At 45.7% G+C, this 23,779-nt stretch overlaps 1 long non-coding RNA gene across 3 annotated transcripts in view; it reads right to left on the bottom strand.

The window, feature by feature from the left end:
• The window catches only part of LOC137449740 (uncharacterized), a 106,449-nt gene that overhangs the window by 32,724 nt on the left and 49,946 nt on the right, over positions 1-23,779 (bottom strand). For all 3 annotated transcript variants that reach the window (XR_010989477.1, XR_010989475.1, XR_010989476.1), the window contains exon 4: positions 523-860. This is a non-coding gene — a long non-coding RNA (uncharacterized lncRNA). The remainder of the gene's footprint in view (positions 1-522; positions 861-23,779) is intronic.

The following is a 23,779-nucleotide window of genomic DNA, read 5'->3' on the forward strand; positions in this document are numbered from 1 at the left end:
TGGCTTTGAATACAGCAGTGTGATAGGCCTATTTAAGTCTCTCTTTGTATCTCATCAATTTTGGAAAACACATCACTGCCATGCTCTAAAGCTAGAGCTGCAAACAGTGCGGATGAGTGTAAGAGACTTGTCATCCTCACTTCCAAAAATAAAGCAGCAAGTTACTCTGGCATAAATTAAAGGCACAGAAGCCGTATATTTAATGTGTCTATGCAGAGATGCTTGAAAACTTAAATCTTAGCTATGTGGGCATGTAAGACTGCAGAGATTTGCTGGTCATCTTTACGTGAAGCCCAGTCAACTACCTGTTGGCCTTTGTGATGAGCACTGCAGAAGCAGGCATGGGTCACACAGGACACAGGAAGGAAGCAAGGGAACAGGAGGAAGATTGGGGGCAGCAGGAGAAACTACTCAATCAAAAATCAATGCCTGGACTCATTCCACTTCTTGCCCAATGGATATTTGAGTGAGGAGGGAAGAAGGGAAAATGTTTGGCTGGTTGAGGTTTGGGTTTTTTTTTACCTTATATTGATCTTCAGTCTCACTCTGGATGTCAGGAAGCTGGCTTGTATCACCACCACTTCTCCTTCCTCTATCTTCCCTCGTGCATTAACCTCCTGGGCAAAACCCATCTCTGAAATGAAAGCTATACTCCAGGCTTTCCTCCTTATAAGCACTCCCAACAGGAACACAGCATTGATTTAGTTACTTGTGCAAAGCAGCCAACTCCATTCTTTCTCCTTGTGTGATATTGGAAATTCCCCAAAGTCTAGGTTGCCTCATGAGTTCAGAACCTCACTGGAAACACTGTAATCCAAGCCAAGCCACAGCTGCCAAGCTTCATCACCCACTGGATGCACCTGTAACGAAAAGACAATTTTACTACCTGAATTGGCACAGATTGACAAATTTCAGGTTTGATACAGTATTTCTGTTACTATTAAGGGAGTAATGACTGATTCACCCTTCGAAGGATACCCTGACCTTGCAGAATTGGTAGAAGAACACCTTGCTCTCGCCTGTAAATTCAGCCAACAGTAGCTACTACTCAAACAGAGAGAACAAGGGATGTCAAAGAAACCTGAAAAAACCCACTTCTATCATTCTCAGAGGGTTTCAAGAACTTGATTTTTTTTTCACATTCTGAGTGAGTGAAAAAAACCGATAAAAACTTGACATTTGAAAGGTTGCTAAATTCAGACTCATTTTGATTCAAAGCACTTTGCTACAACAGTTGGGAAAATTTCTTCATTGTCATAAACTTTCCCACTTTTCACGGTAACTGGAATTAGAAACAAAGAGTCGTTTCAAACACAAACCAAACTATAAATACAGTCAGAAAGTTTAGATGTACTGTCAGTAGCCAACCCCCTCCAAAATTTAACTATACATGTCCCAAAAAAGGAGGATTTATTGAAGCCAACTCGCTCCTGAGGGTGCTCTCAGCTTCCACATGGTGGCCTGTTAGTGACAATGTCCCAGTTAGCTGAACTAGTAACAAAGGAAACACTGAAGTGCTTTACCCAAATGAAATTGGTTTTGATACACAATGCAATCTAATTACTTTTACATGGAAGTTCTATCGTAAAACCATTTCAGTGCTCAACTGCAGGTCCACATAGACTAGCAAAATGACTACATTGTGTGTTGATTAATACTAATGCAGACACTGTTTCACTGTGTATAAAATACTGGTCCAATGAGAAGGCAGGAAAGATTAATAAACAAACAAACAAATCTAGACTGAATTCTAAGTTTTGTCCAAAGTAACAGGGGGTTGTGTACAGAGAGAAACAAATACAGTACCTAGTTACTTTATCAGTTACTAAAGATGTTGAGTTGCTGGAATGTGTCCAGAGAAGGGCAACAAAGTTGGTGAGGGGTTTGGAGCACAAGCCCTATGAGGAGAGGCTGACAGAGCTGGGGTTGTTTAGCTTGGAGAAGAGGAGGCTCAGGGGAGACCTTATTGCTCTCTACAACTACCTGAAGGGAGGTTGTAGGCAGGTGGGGGTTGGTCTCTTCTCCCAGGCAACCAGCACCAGAACAAGAGGACACAGTCTCAAGCTGCACAAGGGGAAGTTCAGGCTGGATGTTAGGAAGAAATTCTTCATAGAGAGAGTGATTGCCCATTGGAATGGGCTGCCCAGGGAGGTGGTGGAGTCACCATCACTGGAGGTGTTTAGGAGGAGTCTGGATGGGGTGCTTGGTGTCATGGTTTAGTTGATTAGATGGTGTTGGGTGATAGGTTGGATGCAATGATCTTGAAGGTCTCTTCCAACCTGGTTTATTCTAGTCTATTCTATTCTAAAGATTTTTTTGAACACCCAGGAGGTCCCCCCATGGACGCTGGACAGATATAAGCAGTCCAGCACAGTGGTCTTGAGAAAGAAATAACAAGCCTTCATCTGCTTTCAGGGAACATTAGTAAAAAAAGGGAGAATCAACATGATGGAGATGTCAATAAGGCTTCTTTGGATGGTAAGAGCTGTGGAAGAACAGACCAGCAGCTCTATCTCATTAGGAATGAACTCCAAACTCCAACCTAGCAACCTAGGAGGACTGGCAGGTTAGATGACACAGAAGCTAGCTCAGGTTTAGGAGGTAGCTGGAGATAACACATATTTGCTAGGGAAGGTGAGAGGTGTGGATCACCTCACTGGCAGAGGAAGGAAACACTATCATAACTGGCATGGTGCAAGCAGAGGACTCTGGCACTCCCTGGGTACATGGGAAGGACAGTTTAACAGACAGGAACAGGGTGCAAGCCATGAGGGTGACAGTACCACCTCTAAGTCCAGAGATGAGTCTCTCTGACTATATCTTGATGCTTTCTGTATTTGTGTCATTCATATGCCACACTGTCTCTCTTGCTCCAAGATCTTCTGTGCTATTTTGGGGGTCTGGCTGTCCACACATACATATCAAACTATTGCAGGCTCCTTTTGGGTTGTACAATGCTACTCATTGCATCCTTCTCCCTCCTGTGCTCTCTGACGTGTAACCAAAGGCACCTGACAGTGCATCCTTGGCTGGGTTATGATGCTATGTCACACATTAGACAGTAGGAAACATGAATAGGATGAGATCCACGCCTTTGAGCCATCTATCTCACACACACCTACCACATCAATGTCTCCTGCTCAGTGAAGTGCACTGCCACACCTTAACCACAGGCTTCCACCTTTTTCCTCCATTTTAACCTGCACAACCTCCAACGTCAGCTCACTACCCCTGGAAGGAGGTGACACACTAACCCTAATTTGGAGTGGTGAGATTCTTTTTTATTCAAAGACTTTATGGCTGTTGAGCATCTTTCAAGATCAAGTGTCCACGTCAGCACTTGCCAGTGAGCACTACAGACTGGTATGATCTGAAGACATGCTCTCTATGACCTTGAAAATTAGTCACCAGCAGAAGTCACTGAGGAAAAGAGAGAAAGAGTAGTGTGGTGTGAGGAACTCCAGCACACGCTGGGGCAAGGTATGCAGTGGAAAGGTTGTGACCGTAAATTGAGAGTTTGTAATGTGCAGCCTAGAAAGAGACTTCATGGCTCAGGACATCTGGAAATACGGAGCATTATCCTCAGGCTGCCAATGATATTCCCCTGGGCAGGGCATGACACTGACACAGTGACATTAAAATCACAGCTTCCAGTAGCATCCTGGCTGCCTGAAGCCCTGGCACAGTGCAGCTGAGCTGTCCCAAAGCTGACCCTCCCTGGAAGGAACACCACATGCTGACAATCCTGGCACAGGGATTAGCAAGACAGTGTTGAAGTGCTAAACACAGATACAACCAGTGAGTGAACAGCTTCCCACAAATCAGGGGACAGGCAGGAATATCTTTTCACACACTGGTTTTTGTACAAGTGAAGTTTGTCCTGTTCTCAGCTGAAGTCAATGTCCGGATGGACCAATGTCTTGCCCACACAGCTGAGCTGCAACAGCTTAAGTACACAGTGACCTGTAACCAGGTAAACCTGGGGCACAGCACTTACAGAAATTCCATGCAAGGCTACCTCAAAGCACCTTACCCAAATGGTAAAAGCAAGAATAATGTAGGTTATGATGTGGACTGCCTTCCTCTCCCACACTTCCTCAACAGCTGATTGTCCCTCTTCTACTGCTGTCTAAATTTCCCCCTCTTCCATTCCTGCATTTCTAATAAATTAGCACAACACATAGCAGCAGGCAGTAAAAAGCACCAGCAAGGCTGCTGAATGACTTCAGCAGTGGCTTAAACAGATGTGCTATGGAAACATCTGGATGTTATTACCAAAAGGCTTTCTAGGTTCCCTACCAGATCAACACCTCTGTTTCCTCTGAGTCATTATATGTAAGAAACAACATAAAAATGACAATAAAAGTGCCCCAACTGGAAACACAGTCAGCCTTCTAATTCTAACCTCAAGAAATACACTAGCACTGATCCAAAACCTCAATGGAGGCAGCTAACCAGTGACTCCCAAGCAAGGAGCTTGGTGCTACACTCCTCCACCAGCAAGGACATGTTTGGCTGGCACAGGGTTTGCCGGTTAACCATTTCCACGGTGTACAACCACAGGAGAAACCAACCCATCAAGAGCTGAAGAAGTAAAAAAAAAACCTGCAGGACTCTGGATCCCAGTGGCACATGGTCTTTCATGTCCCACCACTCATCAGAGAGACATCTCAGTGTTGTTTCCCTCTCACGAACCACTTTCTTTCCCACAGCTCTGTAAAACAGGTTGCTAACTGCCCTCAGATACACAAAGAATTTTGACACGTGGCTTGTACAGTGAGAAAGGTTAGACTAAAACTGCTTCCAGAATGCAAACCATGGAAAAAATCACATCAAAAAGACTAATGATACGCTCGGCATATTAAAAAAATAGATACATGGAAGCTTTTCAAATATGTAAGACCTACAGGACTGGCTGAATTAAGAGGCATAATTAGCCCAACATGAGCTCACAAGGCAGTTCACAGTGCCTGGACACACAAATGAGGGGTGTCACGTACCAGCAGAGAGAGAGGCCCTGTTATCTTTGGGCTGGCATAGTCGATGGGAGTGTGAGGTTTAATACTGGTATCCACACTTCCAACAACGCTGGAAAAACTGGAGAGAGTTCAGACAACATCCACAAGAACAAAACCAGGCTTGTACCAAGAAGTTCAAGGAAGTCAATCAAAGAGAAAGTTGAAAGGTACTTCACAGCCTGTAAGTACCTGTCAGGAAGCATGCTCTTCAGTCTACCAGACAAAGGCATAACACCACCAAAGGTTGAAAGTTGAAACTCAACAGCAAATGAAATGAGAAACAAAGATACCATTTTTCAACACTGCAGGTAATTAACAGAGGGAAAAGTCCTCCAACCAGCATGGCCAACAATCCAGCAAGTTTTAATATAAAAAGATATTCTTTCACCTTGCCTCTCTTTCTTCTCCAAAAAGGTATGCCTCAGTCCCCAAATACCATCAAAGTAGAAACTAATTCAAGGCATGTGTGTTACACAGCAGGCTGGACTAAACAAGCACCATGACCTTAAACCTAGAAAACAATGAGGTACAAAGGACTAGAGGCCAAATTATCAGTGGTCCCAAAGATCTCTGCCTCATCCACAGGTCCTTTGTACTCATGATGTGGATTTTGCTGAAGACCAGCAAAAGCACCAGATCCCCATCATGAGCAGCAGTCAGATGCTGATAAAACAAGAAACTCATACCCTCTGTTTATTTTCTCTCCAGATAAGGAACTGGGAAAAGTCACAACCAGATAAAAACAAGTAAATATATTACACCAACGGGGCAAAACCAAAGCAGGATAAAAGAACTACGTATTTTTACAGTGAGAATAATCATGCACTGAATAACCTCTCAAAAGACAGGTGGAGTCTCCCATCACTGGAGGTTTACAAGATGCAACTGGAAAAGCTGTTAGATAATTTCACCTAGGCTCCCTTTCCCAGGAGAGGTTGGACCAGATGATCTTTCAAGATCCCTTCCAATCTGGTCTGGCTTGTAACTATGAAAGGCAGAGAAAACTTCTGTTTTGTTTTTAACTCTGATAGAAGAAGATTTAAGATTCTCTCACACAGTCAGATTTCTCTTCAGGTGATTTCCCAGTACACATAGCCCCTTACCCTCCTCAGAAGCTGAGGAGAAGGGACAACTGCAGCTCTCCAGCACCAGCTGTCATTTGGAGGGATGTCCCTTCAATTAGCTTTCTGCAGACATCTGGCAGCCAGACTTACCAGTGGACATGGAAATGGAAATAAAATCGAGAAAGGAATCACTTTTCCCAGCTGCTTACACAAGAAATCCCTACTATGGAGCATGGTTCTTCCATCCCAAGCAGCAGGGACACGCCAGGGACACCAAACAGCACCATGCAATTTCATCCAGACCCACACAGTCCCTCGTGACACCAAATTTCTCAGTATTTGGTACATTTCTCAAATGCTGTAGCTTCTGAAGTCATGTGAAAATATAAACATCAAAATGTTGTCTTTCTTTGTAAATGGGAGAGATTTATAAGCTGGGAAGTAATCATCAAAAAATATTTAAAAGTCACAGACATGTAGAAATAGTCTTAAAACATCTAGCTTTATGTACACACACGTGTACTATGCACACACATGCACTTTTAAAATCTGTTGTCTTTTTATATCTTGTTGATGATTCTGGTTTGCTTCTATTATTGTCACATCTTAATTTCTCTGTTCACACAGGCTGAGTGAGCATAAAGAGGTCCATATTCATGGATTAAAGGCACTTCAGCTAAAGGAACAAAGCTCTCGACTCTGAGTCGCCCAAAAGCCTGTTGATATTAATCATACTTAGGCTTCCAGGTTCCCTTTGTGCTTCTTGACTCCAGGATTTTCACATCTGCCCCAGCACATGGTCACTCTCAGCATTCTCTCTTACAAAGCTGAAAAGCCCTATGGATGTAAAGGTGACTGTCTAGCCCTTCCTGCAAACAGAAACCAAATCCCAGCTCCTGGCTGGTTTGTTTGAAGTCTTCAACATAGTGGCATAGGGGGAACCCTCAAAACAGAAAGAACACGGAACTGTTATGAGTGGGTCCAGAGGAGGGCCACAAACACGATCAGAGGCCTGGAACACCATCTCTCCTACAAAGGCTGAGAGAGTTGGGGTTGTTCAGCCTAGAGAAGAGATGACTCTGTGAAGACCTTATAGGATCCTTCCAGTATTTGAAGAGGTCCTATGACACAGCTGGAGAAAGACATTTTACAAAGGAATACAGTGACAGTAACAGGGACAATGGCTCCAAACTGGAAGAAGTTAGATTTACATTAGAAGAAAATTCTTCACCATGAGGGTGGTGAGACACTGGAACAGGTTGCCCAGAGAAGTTGTGGAGGCTCAAAGTGGAAGTGTTCAAAGCCAAGTCAGATGGAGTCTTGAGAAACCTGGGAGAGTAGGAAGTATGCCCGCCCATTGCAGTGGCATTGGAACTATGTATCTTTTTAACATCCTTTTCAGCCCAAATTATTCTGTGATTCTATGGTGTTTGTTCATGGTCATGCATGCGCAATGCCTTCCCTCACATCTGTTTCTTCTTTGTTCAGAGCTTAAAATGCACAGCCCTGCTGTGACAGCAATTGAATTAGGAAGAGTGAACTAACCTGTGGCACAAAAATCAAGGAGCTGCTATCAGTCCATAAGAAATCTGGAGGCTGCAGTCAAAATTCACCCTCCTCCAGCCCAAGACCTGCATGTGGCAGCTGGAAAATATTGGGCAGGCTAGTCATGGGGTAACTGGACTGCAAGTGGATAGGGTAGCTTCGAGCTGCAAAGCATTGGAATCACTTTAAGGACCATTGGGTCAGCCAGGCTCAATCTTTCCTAAGAGAGGTCACAAGTTTCACTCCTTCACCTTCAGTTTGAGCTGTGTTGCTAGTGTTTGCCTACCCCCCACCTTCCAGGGAGGCATGCAGGCTCCATGCAAAGATCTCAAGATATGGAGATGGTAACTAGCCTTTTTGATGGCTAGCTTGAATATTTGAAAGCCTTTGGTATTTAAAAGAGGCACTTTAACTCTGATTTATCTGCATTGCATTTGCAGCCAGAGGTGCTTGTGATATAGCTGCTGGCTGTGGGAGGTGCTTTGCCTTGGTGATTTCCTCAGCTGTTCACAAAATCCATCTCCAGGAGAAACCCTGGGGCCCCTCAGCTCTCTTCCCCTGCAGACAGCCTGTCTTCTGCCCCCATTCTTATTTATTTCTAATTGTCAAAGGAGAAGAGGAGCTTTCAAAGGATTTAGCATAAGTTCTTGGCAGGGAATCACTGCTGCGGGTGGCTGGGGGTGACACCGCAGCAAGAAGGAGCGGGGAGGAATGGAAAGGAAGGGCGGAGCAAACGCTTTCATCCCCATTGTTTCCATTCCAAGGTGAATCCACACATTTCTTCACACTCGCTTTTTTCCTGGGTTTCCAAACACCTCCTGCTCTCTCTACCAGCTTTTCCATGTACTCATACATATAAGGATGCCTTTCCCTAAACATCCTCAAATGCCTCATAACCACAATCTTCTGAGACTCCGTGTGATTCTCCTACAGCCTCTCATTAATAATGATTATTATCCCAGTTACTAAACCTTCTCCTTGGTGTTCACATCTGGCAGGACAATTCTAACCTGGCTGGCTAAGCACTGCTTGCCACTGAGCAGCAAAACCTGGGCTAAAGAAGATGCTCATGGTTACATCAAATACTTCCAACAGAAACAGGGATCCAATTCCAGTACCCAGAACTACATCTGCACAGCAACCTCCCCCTGCCAAGCCTGGCTGCTGCCTGCTGCATCTTCACCCCTCTTGCAAGGGCACAAGTTTCAGGAGTCTTGTAGCAATGCCTCAGCACTTCCACAGAAAATACTCTTTGGTATTCAAAAGGTTTATTTCAAAAACGCATTTGTTTATCTCTAAGCACAGATTCATTTCCAATTTATGTCAGCAAAACAAAACCCCAAACTCTAAACAAACAGAGGGAAAAAAGCACCCGTCTGACTTGGAAGCCTAAAAATAGATCTGCATATCGCAGAGAGTGAACTGTCAGGTAAAGGCTGTGCATTGAAGGTTCAGATGAATAATGTGTTTGTTTTTCCTGCTTCAATACTTTCCTGCTGTTATCACTGTACAAATAAGTCAGCACATGCTAATTACTCTGATGGCAATTTCCTGGGAGCTGGTACTTAAGTATCAAGCCAAATTCTTTCCTGAGCATCATGGATTAGTTCTCTTCACACACTCCCAAATGAATACACAGCCCAGCTGCCAAATTGCCCTGTCCTTTCCTTCCTTGCTGCAGACCCAGCGCTGCCAGCATAGTCCCACTCCTGACATCAACACTGGCTGCAGGCTCTAGTCTGAGCAACCCATCATTCCCAAAAAGCCTGGTGGGAGCCATGATACTAACGTGGAAGCTGGGTCCAGCAGCCCCTGAACCTGGACTTATCTCTTTTGAGGAGTTCAATGTATGTACACATTGTGGATCTCTGGCAGTGTTTGTGCAGTAAAAGGGGCTTAGTTTTGGAGCCAAGAATACAAGTGCCTTTCCTGCAAGGCACACACATAAAGAGAGAATGGCTGGGAAGGGAAACATCTGTAAAGTGTTTTTTATAAGGCACCCAACAAACCAGTCTCAAGACCCTTTTAGCCTAAAACCATCCCACAAAGCTCACAGGGTTTATATTCGTGGCTTAACTACATCAAAGGACCTGCCTAAACAATGCCTATGGTTTCTGCTGTGTTGTTTTTTTTTTTCCCACTTGGTATTTATACAGGCATGAATTTGCTCTGTAATTCAGTCAAATGCATTAGAGCAAAGATGAAGGGAGGAGAGAGGAGAGGGAAAAGGCACTGCTACCTGTGTTACATCCCAAATAGCGCTGAATTACTGCATAAACCTTTGGTGCAGCCTCAAGCCAGATGTGGGCTGTTTGCTGAACAGGCAATATAAACCCAGCATCCTCCTTTGTGTGTTTTTTCAGCTTTTCAGGGTCTTTTGGGGGGGATGGCTGGATTACTCTGGATTTATTGTATTAGCATTCCTTTCTGCTTTCACTGCGTGGCAAAGGGTTAAGCGACCTTTCAGATCCTCCCTGGATGCAATTCCATGCGTAACAAGAAAGCTTCCAGCCCAGTGAAAACAACTTGAAAGAAGGGCAGTGACCCAGCCACAGGCTTAAGTTTCGGGTCACAACACCACCGTTCAAAACCATCCTTCTTCCTTTAGCAACAAGTTTGCCGTGAGTCACCTCCCATTAGAGTGGTTCCTCTCTAGGATTTATAGGAAACACCTTTCTAGGACTTAGCTGTTGTTATCATCCTCTCTTGCACCTGGGGTGACATCTGTGAGCTAGCAAGAGATATAGCAGGTACACATTGACACAGCAACCCCTCTCATCCAGTATTAAGTGCTTAAAACACACAGAACATTAGGAAAAATTAAAAACAAACAAACAAAACCCCAACAAACCAAACTTCAATAGGGAGCTTTGGCTTCATTCACTCTCGACTTCTGCGAGGGAAACTTTGGAAAGAAATGGGTGTTTACAACCCCTGTCAGCCTGGACACATGCACACACCACTGCAAGGCAGAATCAAAGCTGCTTGGCTGGCACAGGAGTTAACACTTGGCTCCATCGAAAGCCCTAGATACAAGAGAAGACTTGGTGTTACTTCACACTAAGCAGGGAAAATGCTGCACCTCAAATGTCACACACTCAAAAGAAGGCTGTAAAGGGGAAGGACGTGACTCCTTCCCTCTCTTTCAAAAGAGGCTACCTTGGGCATGTTAGAAATAACCACCTGTTGGACCACAGTATTGAGGATCACAGAATGGTTTGGGTTGGAAGGGATCTTTAAAGGTCATCTAGCCCAACCCTCCTGCAGAGCCATCAGTGGCTCCATCTCTGTGATGCATTGAGGATGCTGGCAAACAACCCACTGCTAAGAAAACAGCCAGCAAAAGGTTCAAAACCCAACTCCACACAAGCTGTATAGAAATATGTCTGCTGGAAGGTGGCATCTTGGCTCATTTAAAGCAAGAATGACAAAAAAGGCCAGAGTGGGCTTCCAGCCTCGAGCCTGATGCTCAGCTCAATCCCTTCCGACCTCACATCTACCAGGGTGGTCTTGCTCTGTGTACTGATACTAACAAAGTATCAGGATGGGATGTAAATATGGAAAAAGATGACAATGTGAACAGTAACATGGAAAACTCTCCCAACCTCCACCACTTTGTGCTGTAAACTTTAAAAGTAAGAGTGTAAAGTAACACATTCTGTGTGCAGATACCTGGATCCAGACTTCTGTATTTACCATCATCAACCAAACTACCCTACAGAGTGGGGAAGAGTGGAGAGGTAGAAAGTCCAAGGAAGTGCAAGTTCAGCTGCAGCTCCCAAGATTTCGACATGATCATGCTGGTGACTCTCCCCCACAAGCTTGTTGGCACTGGGACCAATCCATGATATTGTTTTTATTCATTCCTCCCTCTCAGCCATGCCAGTACATGCCAGTTTGCCATGCAAGACCTCGAACTGGATCAGAGAACCAAATCTACAGACTAACAGCCTGGAGCAGAGAAAAAAATACTCTCACGTCAGCTGGATGGGTTGCCTGTTGCAAGTGGATTCAGTGGCATCCTTTGCTGTCAACAGACTGAAATGGTTTTGGGTGCAGCAGTGCAGAAGGATGGCTGGATCTCACAGTAACACTGCTCAGCTGCCAAAGGGATAAGCCTTCGAGCGTGGCCACAAGTCTTTATTTTTAGTGACTAGCTGTATTTACATGTGCTGTCCAAAAACTGCAATGAATTTGGCTAAGTGATACCATGCCTTACCATATGACCCCATGGCACCAGAGGAGCCAGCTAGAAATACTGACTGCAACCCCAAGGCAAGCTATTTCTGTCTAAAGGTGCTAAAGAGTGAAACCCATGGCTGGAGCTTGGGATATAGCAGGGACAATGCAAGCATGAGTTAAAACACCAACAAAAGAATCAACATCTTCACCAGTTTCTCTGATCAAGAAGAGTAACAAGATGCTGATCCCCTCATATGCAGTTACATTGCACAGCTTTGTACATACTCGTGATACGTGTATTTAGTTCATTATATGCCAAAAGTCTTCATGCAATGTCCCCAAAAATGTAAATTATGTCCTTCAGTGTTCAGAAAGGCATGGCCTGTGAGAAGATGCAGAGAAGGCCTGTGCTTTGCCTCTGCAGCTGGCTTTAAGACTAATGCATCTTGCTATCGAAGAACAGGCACAAACTCTACGACGAGTGCCTGCGCAAGTACGGCTCCGAATTAGAGACAGCTTTAACAAGGACCTGAGCCACCCATTTCAGGAGGAATTTGTAACTGCATGATGAGAGTGCTCAGATCTACACACACACAACCATCTCTTTGATGCCACACATTACAGCATGCTGGGTCAGCCTCTGTCCTCCTGCAGCTCCTGCCTCTGCGTGCCAAGGCCAAGGGGATGTCCTGTACCGACCGGCCCCTCTGGGTTAGATGGTCTAGGAATTGCCCTCATAGAATACTTTGGGTTGGAAGAGACCTTTAAAGGTCATCTAGTCCAACTGCTCTGGAGTGAACAGGGGTATCTTCAATTATAACAGGTTGCTCAGAGCCCCATCCAACCTGATCTTAAATGTTTCCAGAGATGGGACATTTACAGCTTCTCTGGGCAATCTCTTCTTTATCCTCCAAGAAGGAGATAACTGAGCAATGCACACCACTCTGTCTCCTAAAATCACCCCAAGTTGCTCTAATTGTTGCACTCTGATGGACACATGACACAGGTCAGTGAGCAGATCTGAGAACAAGATGGTGATGTTTACCCAGTAACCCCAGTAACACAGGGAGATGCCAAGCTGGGAACCATCCCAGGGGAGCTTCTGAAGCATAGCTCTCTCCAGTTGGTTTGTAAAGGGCAGAACAACCCACCTCTTGGCTCTGACACTCATCACCACCCCTCTATCTCTAGCAAAGTACCCAGTTTGGGGGTTTGAGCTATCCCAGGACCACCAACTCTGAGAGGACCCTGGAGCAGGAGAGCACAGGTCATGACTTCTGCCCTGGAGATGACTTCTACGATCACAGAGAGCACAGGGAAAGTCGAGGCAAGGGTTTGAGCCCTCCACCTCACAACAGAGCAGCTCTGATGGGGTTCCCACCCAGAGGACCAGCAGCACAGCTCAGCAAGTGCAAGAAAGGCTTGGCCATCCAGAGCTGGTGTTAATCATTGCTCCGTGCCGCCCAGGGCTGCCAGCCAGAGCGAGAGCCGATGAGAACAAGCCCTGGGGAAGAAACTCAGCTCTGCATCCTGGCTTTGCAGCCCAGCTGCTATGCGGCGAAACAAAACGAGAGGCACAGCTCACCCTCTCCGAAGCACACGCCCTCCATAATGAGAGTCGACCCAGGAGCTATGCGGGAGTTGTGCCCATTCCCAGGCAGGCTGCAGCGCCACTGAGGGCCAATGCTGGAGCCACGTAGCCTCCAAGAAGAGAGACACAAGTTGGAAATTTTGCTTTGATGACGGCTCACCAGCCAGCCCTAGCACCAGGAAGGAGGAAGGAGGATTGCCGGCGCTCGTCCCGCTCCTCTGCATGTGCATACACGCGCAGCTGAGCTCAGCCAGAGATGCCAGGAGAGAAGTGCAACAGCCACTGTGCAAGTGTCGAGTCACCAGCTGCGCTCTCTTTGACTGGGAAACAACAACGGGCTGGCACAACCTGATCCCTGAAATGCCAACCGACAACCCACTGCTGGACAACAAAGCCTGTGGAGAAGGGCTGGCACAGCAAGGATGCTATGAAAGGACCATGTCAACAACTGCACCATCCTAAGAGGTCTGTTGGAAAAACTCCATCATCTGCAGGTAAATCTGGGCAGAGCACAGTGACAGGACCTTTTCCATCCCAAGCGGTTACATTCTATGAGACAGTATTTTCTATCAGCACAGTAACGATGTCAAGCATCACCCATCAGCAATAGCAAAGTTCAGGACCTTTCATTAACCACAGTCCTGATCTTGATCTAGCTCTAGAAAGCCAATGGTAGCAATGGGATCAGAACACATTCAAAGGTGATATGACGAAAAAAGATTTCCCAATCATATTCCTGACATTTGCATCCCTTTCCCTACCCTCTCTCCTATCTAATTCCCTTCCATAGATCTCAAAGCACTTAAAAGACTACTTAAGTGTTATTAGCAACATCGTCTTGATGGAGAAACTGCAATTTGGAAAGGTTGAGCAACCCATTCAGTGTTGCTCAACAACCTGCTAGGACAGAAGGCAGGACTGGTTTAGCACAAGTCTATCCATCCCACAGCGCTGCCTTGCCGCAGGGTATGAGTTACCAGCAGGTGAGCTGGGGCGGTTCCATGGCACTACTGTATTTCCCAGAGTGGGGTGTGCCCCACCATCACACAGAGTGAAAGCAGTGGCCACTATCCCTGCTAAGCTGATAGTCTGCTTCTCTTTGCTTCACTTTTTCTATCCCCATCAGAAATGAGATGTTTCTAAAGCTGAGGAACGCTGCCTTTCTGCAGAGTAAGAGCTGTGCTGTTTGCGAGCAAAACACACCAAAAAGCACTGAGGATTTCTGTTCTGTTACCACTGTCCAGTCCCAAAACTTTTGTGCCAAAGGTTCAGGTTAAACAACTATGCACACCAGGGGGTGTAGGAGAGGGCATTTCTGAGAAACAGGAGATAGGCAATGTGGAGTGAACCTCATCGTACAGAGTCCATATCAAAGCAAACAGGACCTTAGGGTTGCCCAAAGGTTGCAAAGATGGATCCTTTCAGCAGCAGTAGAGACAGTGCCAGGGGCTGCAGCTGTGATAGGGCTCGACTGTGAGCCACTGGTACAGGTGATCATGGAGAACACCCCATGGTCAGCAGGTCCACCTGGACTGGAGGACCACAAAGATGTAAGATGAAGAAAAGTATTTCTATTTGTCATATGTATTCTCCAATTCAAGCAACTGCTTCTTCTCAGTCTAGGGCAGAGACTGTGCCAGGTGAAGACAGCAGCCAGGAAAGTCTATTATCCTACCAGACTTATTCGCTCTTCTTTAAACCCTCCACTTGCTCTAGTGACCCCATCTCGTCTATCCCGTCCCTTCACCTGCCTAGTAACAATTCATTTGGCCTTCTTGTAACCTCTTAAATCACTGTACACATGAAGGATTATCATCACAGCAACTAAGAGTGATGTGTCCAAAGGTCACACACACCTCCAGAGAAGTCTACCAACTTCACTAAGAGGAAACTGTATGGGGACTATCTACTAGCCAATATCTGTGACCAAAAATGAGCATAGTACAGAGCACAGAAGACCACCTCTGCCCTAGCTCTTGCTGTACAGCTATGAACCATCAGCACAAAGCAGCTTAGTGGAATGGCCTAAAATCCAGAATTTAAGTACCAAAATACTGCACCTGACCATCCCAAACACAGGGCTGCTACACAAACCTCTTTACTGCTCAACACTCCATTGCCCAGTCCTACCAGGAGAGAGGGTTCAACTAATTCCACAGTACAGTAAGTGCAACTGAGACTCTGTCCAAATGTATCCCAGCTGTGAACTAATTTTACCTCATCTTTGAGGCACAGGTTGTCTCCTCTTTGACACTGAGCATCATGAGAAACCTTGGGGTCCACAGCTAATGTCTGGTCCCCAGCTAATTCACTGAATTAGGCTGCTTCCATTCTCACTGCAGACCCTTCAAAGCACCTCCTTTAGACACAGCCTTACCACTACCTTCAGTAAAATGTTCTATGTGTCTCTGAGGCTCAAATTCAGTGGTACCAGCTTCTATTAGGTCAACAGTGCTATTGTACCCATGCCACTCGCTTCTACAGGCAAACTCTCCACAGCCACCCAGCCTGTACTTCCACACCTAACACACAGCACTCCTCTTTGCAGCGTGGATCCAGCATTACTGGGTTCCCCAACTTCCCAGGGCCTTTATGTGAAACTCCAGCAGTGGAGCTGAGAGCAGTGACGGCAGCAGCTGCCACAGGCAGCTGGGTCGTGCAGAGCACTGCATTCCTCCTCTGGGAACGGGCAGCATGAATAAACCTAAAATCCGATTTTATTGCATCTTTCAAATTCTTAACAAGCCAACAAAAATTACTGATGTTTTCTTGGGGTTTGTTTTTGGGGTTTTTTTTTGTTTAATTTCCCATTTTTAAAGTGACAAGGCTTATAAAATCAATAGTTAATGTTAAATGCCAGGATATTGTTAGATCCATCTGGAGATGGTTAATCAGAGGCACTAAAAAAAATAACTAATATTAAAAAAGGGCAAGATAAATTCCCCAGCAGGCCACACAAGAGTTAGGGAGTGACTGTCCTCCTCCTCCTTCCTGCCTGGACTCCAGAGCAAAAGCTCATCCACAAGTCTAACTGTTCATGCTGACACTGGAGCAATGCTACACAAGCAGGGTGGCCCAGGACTTGCAGGACAGGCTCTTTGGCAAGGACACAGGAGTCACTCAAACCTCAGCTGAGGCCATTTGCACGGCTGAGAGCTTGCCAGGGAGAGGGCACCATCAGGTTTCCCCTCCCTGGAAGAGCCAGTATCAGGGAGAGCACAAAAGTGGTTTTTGAAGCAGGCACACAAGAGAGGGAAAAGGTGTGAGTGGGGCAAGATCCAGGGAGAGACACAGGGTATGATCTGGGGTGCATCCCAGTGGGAAGGACAGCCCTGCTTCAAACAATGAACCTAAGCTGCTTCCCAGCTCCTGCCTTCCTTCCCAGTGCTGTGCCACACACAGCTGTGGTGGGAGGGCTGGCATGGCAGAGAGTCAACAGCTCAAGTAGCGCAACTACCATTAAAGTCAATCATGCTGGAGCAGGGCAGAGGAGATGTCTCCCCACCAAATGAATAGGTTTAACACTGTTCACATTCCTGCATTCCAGGGCTGCAGTGTAATGAATAAACTCTCACAAACTGCTAAAAACGAGGTGGTTTTGGTTAAGCCGTGTGAGCAGACAAGTGTGTGTTTTGTAACCTTAAACCTCAGCAGACAGAGTCCTGCTATGTTTGTAATCTAGGAGCAGAAGTTTTCCAGAGCCAGCTTGTGTAACCAGGTGGAGACGTCAGCACATGCCTGTTTTATGGGAATAGCATCCCCACCACGTGTGCAGATGGGATAGAAAGAATGTGGAGCCAGGCAGACACCTTGCTGGGCAAGGGTGCAGCACAGGTCCCTGACCAAAGCACACACAGAAAGCTACTTCTGAAGATAGAACAGAATAGAATAGAATAATTTCAGTTGGAAGGGACCTACGATGATCTAGCCTGACCAGCTCAGGGCCAATCAAAAGCTAAAGCACGCTGAACACTAACAAGCTTCAGTCATCAAAGACCTCCCCATGGGTCCTGTGACTCCTGCCATGATCCCATCCTTTTCTATCTGCCCAGCACAGACTCTTGTCTCTACTTCAGACTGGTCTCCTTATGTACAAAATTAAGTCTCAGGACATCTTTTGGACCTTCTTGCATCCAACATCCCAATCTGCCGTTGTCATGAAAGCTCTTAGTTTTCCCCATCACAGCCAAGACAACTATCCTTCCCTGAGAAACCCAGCTTCTCCTGACCAAATAGTTTGCCACCTATGGGTCATGTTTTCTATTCCACTTCACATTTTCAAGGTTCCTCTTTTCACTATCTCATAACACAAGAGCTCTCTAACTAACTACAGTACTATTGACTTAAAAATGTTGACTTCTACTTTGGAAGCTGGTCTCCTGGGCCAGTCAGAGGAAAATGTCTTTGATATTGAGTATTTTCTCCTCTCCAATAACCCCATACAGTGCTATGGGCTGGGGTCAGAGTGGCTGAAGAGCAGCCAGGCAGAAAGGGACCTGGGGGTACTGGTTGATACTAGGCTGAACATGAGCCAGCACTGTGCCCAGGTGGCCAAGAAGGCCAATGGCATCCTGGTCAGTATCAGGAACAGTGTGGCCAGCAGAAGCAGGGAGGTCATTCTGCCCCTGTACTCAGCGCTGGTTAGGCCACACCTTGAGTACTGTGTCCAGTTCTGGGCCCCTCAGTTTAGGAAAGATATTGACTTGCTGGAATGTGTCCAGAGAAGGGCAACAAGGCTGGGGAGAGGCCTCAAGCACAAGCCCTATGAGGAGAGGCTGAGGGAGCTGGGGTTGTTTAGCCTGAAGAAGAGGAGGTTCAGGGGAGACCTTATTGCTCTCTACAACTACCTGAAGGTTGGTTGTAGCCAGGAGGGGGTTGGTCTTCTTCTTCCAGGCAACCTGTAACACAATAAGAGGACACAGTCTCAAACTGTGCCAGGGGAGGTTTAGGCTGGATGTTAGGAAGAAGTTCTTCGTAGAAAGTTATTGGCTATTGGAATGGCCTGCCCAGGGAGGTGGTGGAGTCACCATCACTGGAGGTGTTCAGGAAGAGACCTGATGGGGTGCTTGGTGCCATGGTTTAGTTGATTAGATAGTGTTGGACGACAGGTTGGACTTGATGATCTCAAAGGTCTCTTCCAACCTGGTTAATCCTATTCTATTCTATTCTCTCTTGTCTAGTAGGAATTCCTTCCTAATTTCTGTCAAACCAACTCATCAACTTCATCAAAACTCTCCTTCATTGTGACATTTACAAGAAAACTCAGTAACTGTGAGGCTGTTGGTGTTCAGAGACCCATCTGCCAAAATGATCTATAGCATCCTGGCATTTTTATTTTACTTCCCCATCCACACATATCCAACCACAACCTTCTGTCATTGGTCCAGACAGTAAGCTCTTTGAGGGGTGGACAGCCTCTGACTCAATATCTGTACAAAGAATGATAGGCTCTAGAGTACAGTTAGCACTCCTAGCGTCACTGGTATAAATGACATGTTTAAACACCCATCAAGAACAAGGATCTGCTTGCACTTGGTACCAGCTTTACAGTAGAGAATATGGACAATTAGGCCACTTGCATAAAGTTGCCAGGAAGCCACAAGTTACCTGAGGACATTTCACAGTGTGTCAAAACCCAGGTGCCCTACTGTTACACATAGTTACACAGACATCCTATTTGTTCCAAAACAAATCACAGCAGAAAGGATTCCCACCACCATCGCTTGGCACACCCCTCTCAGTAGCATGGAAGGCATCCCACCATGATGTTTTTTTTATGTGTTGAAAAACACAGCATCACTCTTACTTGCAAGCACAAGCTCCATGCTGACTACTCAACCATGAGCGTATGTTAGTGATGGTCTCTCTACCAGACTGGAAATCATAGAATAGGTTGAGTTGGAAGGCATCTTTACAGGTCATCTAGGCAAATATCTCTTGCAATGACCAAGAACATCATCTTCAACTAGATCAGCTCACTTAGAACCCTATCCAACTTGACCTTGAATGCTTCCAGAGGTAGGAATCTCTCAGAGCAATGTTTCAGTGTTTCATCACCCTCACCATAAGGAGGTGAGGAGATGCAGGGTTGGGTTCTTCCTCCCTTTCTCAATCCATTTTTTAGCTAACTTGGCCTTTACTGATGCTGTAATGAGAGATGTCAGGCATAAACCAGACAGTCAGACATAAAGTTAGAGCTCTCCTGTCTCTCTTAGTGTTTTCTGCTGGGGCTGAGCCATATATTTGCAGGTTCAGGATCGATTTGGCCCATGAAGAGGGAGCCCACTGCATCTGCACAGAAAGAGACACATTCTGCCCTCCTCTGTGGGAAGCATTTCCCATGGCTCACACCAGCCATTTTTGCACACATGCACATGAAAACACTTCTCAGGAAAGAGACTGTGCCTATCCCCTTGCAATCACCTGTCCTATAAACCATCTGCCAGCATTTTTGATTAGGGTTTCTCCAAGAAGTACAAGGCTGAAAACTATTACCTGAAAAACAGCAAGATTCTGCTTGGTTGAACACTTCAATTCCCTTTGTCTGTCATACAACAATTTCACATTAAAGGAATTTTCAGGCTGGTTTTGCTTATTTTGTACATCCAGTGCTACACAGTTCACAGGTACAGCCAAAGGCAAGAAGGTCCACCAAAGGCTCCGATGAGTGGAGATTTCACGTGATCCAAGTGGAATGTGTCTGCCTAGATATGGGCAGACTCGGACTTGCTCCACTTGTGCCCAAAGCTGATTGGGACTCAATTCAACTACAGACAAAAGCCACAGAGCCAAATTAGTACAGCACTCTGCCCAAGCTCCTATATCCGAGGTGTGTACCCTGGGCAAAGCCCAACCACTCCTTTGTCCTCTGCAACAGTTACATGAGAATGGATGGGTTCTGTATCATCAACAAAAACTGCTAATAACCATAACTAGCAACTATTTAAAAGAATAGATTTAAGTGAACAGATGTACTACTCAGCCCTCTTTGAATGGTCCTTGGAGAGCCATGTACAATACTGTATGGGCCTGGGGAAAATATTACAAGAAACACAACTCTATTGTCAGAAGACTTAAATTTCCTTGAAAGGATCCCACGCCTCCATCAACAAAAGTATTTAGAAACCCACAAGGTGAGAGAAAGGTTTGGAAAACCAGTTAGAAGGTGCATTAATGAAGGGAAATCCACCCTTGGGTGGAAACAGCTACTAAAAACCCAACCCAACAAAACCCCCACAACAACACTGACCTCATTCCTATGGTTTGCAAGGAGCATTTATTTAACAAAAAGGAAATTGTTCACAAGGAAGAGAGTGAGTTGAAATTCAATAAATATCAAATCAAGTGTGAATGTACAACAACAAAAAAAGGCTTTAAGATCTTGAGTGATCATCAAAAGGCATTGCCAGCAATATGTATCCCTTAAAAGATGGGAATAGTCATTTGCTACATCATCATCATCCTTGTGTACTGATGGCACCTGGAAATGCCTGATGAACCATCCAAGGAGCTACCAGTCTCAACCACTTTTATGTGGAATACCTCAAGAAATACAAGAGAAGAAGGTGTATTTCTAGACATAGGTAGATGACAAGATAGCCATATACTAAAATAAAAGGAGCTGATAGTGTATTAGACTTTTCCCTATGCTGTGTTTACCTGCGGAGGGCTTGGATTACTTTCAAGATAGTCTAGAGGGAAAAAAAAACAATGATCTTCTACACTTCAGTGCTTTCAGGGTTCTTGAGGCAGTTACCATTTTGGGGAAAGGAAAAAGCTAAAAAGGAAGCACAAACCCATCCACTGGTGGACTGGGCTGAAACTCACCACTCAGCAACCCAACACGGCTTGAATCCAACATATCACAGCCAAAAAGCCCTGCTTCCCCAGAGCCATGGTTGGCCCCCATGCCCACCAAACCTCTCCAGAAGCTAGAAGCAGCTTAACGACCAGCAGAAAACTCAGCATGGACAAAAGTTCACCTTGTAACAGCACAGGGAGCTGTGGATGGATCAGTGTCAGAACCAGGACATGGGCTGAAGAGGGATGAAAAAGCAGCACCATTCCCTGAGGTGGCAGAAATGGTGACAGACCATCACATGGCCAGCGAGCAGCAGAAAGGAAAGGCGGACTAGAAGGAAGAGGAAGGGAAGATGATAATATGTAATTAAAACCCCAAATGAGACTCCAATCTGGCAATTGAAGAAGGGTGTTGGGTTCTCTTTAGGTATTGCTTGAGGCTTCTCAGTCTGGTTGGGAGGATACTTGCAAGTAGCTCATCCTAAGGAAAATCTCTCTAACTTTCTTTAAGAATTCCAGACTGTTTCAAACAAACAGCAAAAAGTATCCTAAGGTATGACCCATACCCATATTCCTTGACCAGACATTTATTTTCTCTGACAATATATTTTGCCATGGCCTACCTCATCATGAAGAAGCCACCTAAAGAAAAGAGAGAAGATGACTGCTTAGTCCAGCAGAAGAGAAACAGAATATGCACACAGTGCTTTGAAAAGGGCAGAAAACATTCAAGAGGGGAAAGAAAAGCATGTGAGAAGACATGAAAGCTGCTCTTGTCTCCATTTCACAGTACTCAGTCCAGGAGCATGAAGCTCTGATCACTCCTACACATGCCTGCTTCTGGTAACTCCTCCTTGCAGCCTGTGTATGCCCCAGACTGGGTTTTCTTTTCTGTTCATTAAACCACATTGAAAAGCCCTTTTTGAAGTGGGTTGCCAGAAAGGACTCTGACAGATTTGAGGTGTGGCTCTGCCGCTGCTCCATTGATCTGAATTAGTGATGCTACCCTCTGGGCCACACTTTGCCTCCAAGCACCAGGGCTGCTGCCCACGAATGGCATGACCATGACTCATCTCCACAAGCCATCTTTCCCAACATTTCTTTTTTTTCAAGATACATAATTTCAATAATGTTGTCCTAACTTGAACTAAGTTCATCACAACCTATCAGCAGTATCGTGCATTTGCACAAAAAACTCCACTCTATGACAAGGCTTTATTCCAGCTGTCACCTGTAAAGCTGGCATGACAGTGCTGTGCAAACCCCACCCTGTCAAGCTAGACCCAAGCACCCCATTCATGGCCAGGCTCAAAGGGCAATGCAGTGGTTGAAGCTGTAGAGCACAGACAGCACCAGTGATGGTGCGGGCAGACCAGGCCCTTTGTTATGTTGTGGGGTAATGGGGATGGAAGGACTAAGACAGAAGTGACAAATTTTGTGTAAAGTCTTCACTGAGCCCAGAAAGCCCCAAATGAGCAGCCAGAAATTTGCAGTGCCAGGTGAGGAAGTAGGGATGTTTCAACAGGGCAAAGGCAAGTGGCTGGCACACAGCTCTGTGGCATTGCAGTGTAGACAAGGAACCATAATTAATTGGGAGGACAGAGGCAAATAGCAGGTGCCTGACAGGAAGAGAGGTAGCAGGGGCTGCACTGGCTCCTCCTGCTCATGAGATGCTGGTGGCAGAGGGAGGACAAGACACTGGAGGGAGAGCACCAGCACTGCATGGGAAGCAAAGCTGGATACGCCAATCTGAGGCACATGAGACCTCATGGCCCACCATGTCCCCACCGTATCAAACATGTAGATGCTGCTCACTGAATATCTTTGTCCTACAAGCCACAGGAATTCAGATAGTGCAGATTCTGGAAGATTTCTGGTGGAAAAGTTGACACACACTTTTGGGAAAATTTTGTCTCCAAGATATTATGCAGTGGATACTTCAAACACAGAAGGAATTATTGCAGAACAAAAGATTTGAAGAAAATCAAGCAGCAAAATCCCCAAGTAAGCAGATTTCCAAACCATCAGAAAATAGAGCAAGGATGGCAGAATCCTACAAAAGATGTAAGGGCAGCAAGAATTATAACACAGGAATAAATGGGAAGAGTATAAAGGAATCTCACTGCAGCATGAGGATGTTACAGAGATGAAATGCAGGAGGCAGCCACAATTCATTGGATTAATAATCTGAGCTGGGACGACAATACCTTGATAAATTACACAGTCAAATCCACTGGAATCTGTGTATAATCATGTCATTTGTTGATGACACAAGACCTGAGGACACAGAAGGCCCTGCAGCCCCTGCCACCAACACAAGACTTTTGCAAGGTAGTATGATCTGGCAATGCTTGGCTCATCCAGGTCTGCTCAGGAACAGTGCTGGGCAGAGCCATGTCAGGCATCATTTATGTGCTCCACTCATTTTGCACTCGATGCAGCATTACTATCCTCCCACAGCCAGCATGAAGCCAGCAGCCAACGTAACCTTCATATGGAGAGTTCAGCCTGATCCCACGGAAAGGCAATTGAATGCCCAGGGCTTATCTGGATCAAAGCCACGCTGCTGGCTCACCCCA

Source organism: Melanerpes formicivorus, unplaced genomic scaffold (assembly GCF_026170545.1).
Source record: "Melanerpes formicivorus ecotype bairdi unplaced genomic scaffold, bMelFor1.0.p_v2 SCAF_32, whole genome shotgun sequence".
Classification (NCBI taxonomy): domain Eukaryota; kingdom Metazoa; phylum Chordata; class Aves; order Piciformes; family Picidae; genus Melanerpes; species Melanerpes formicivorus.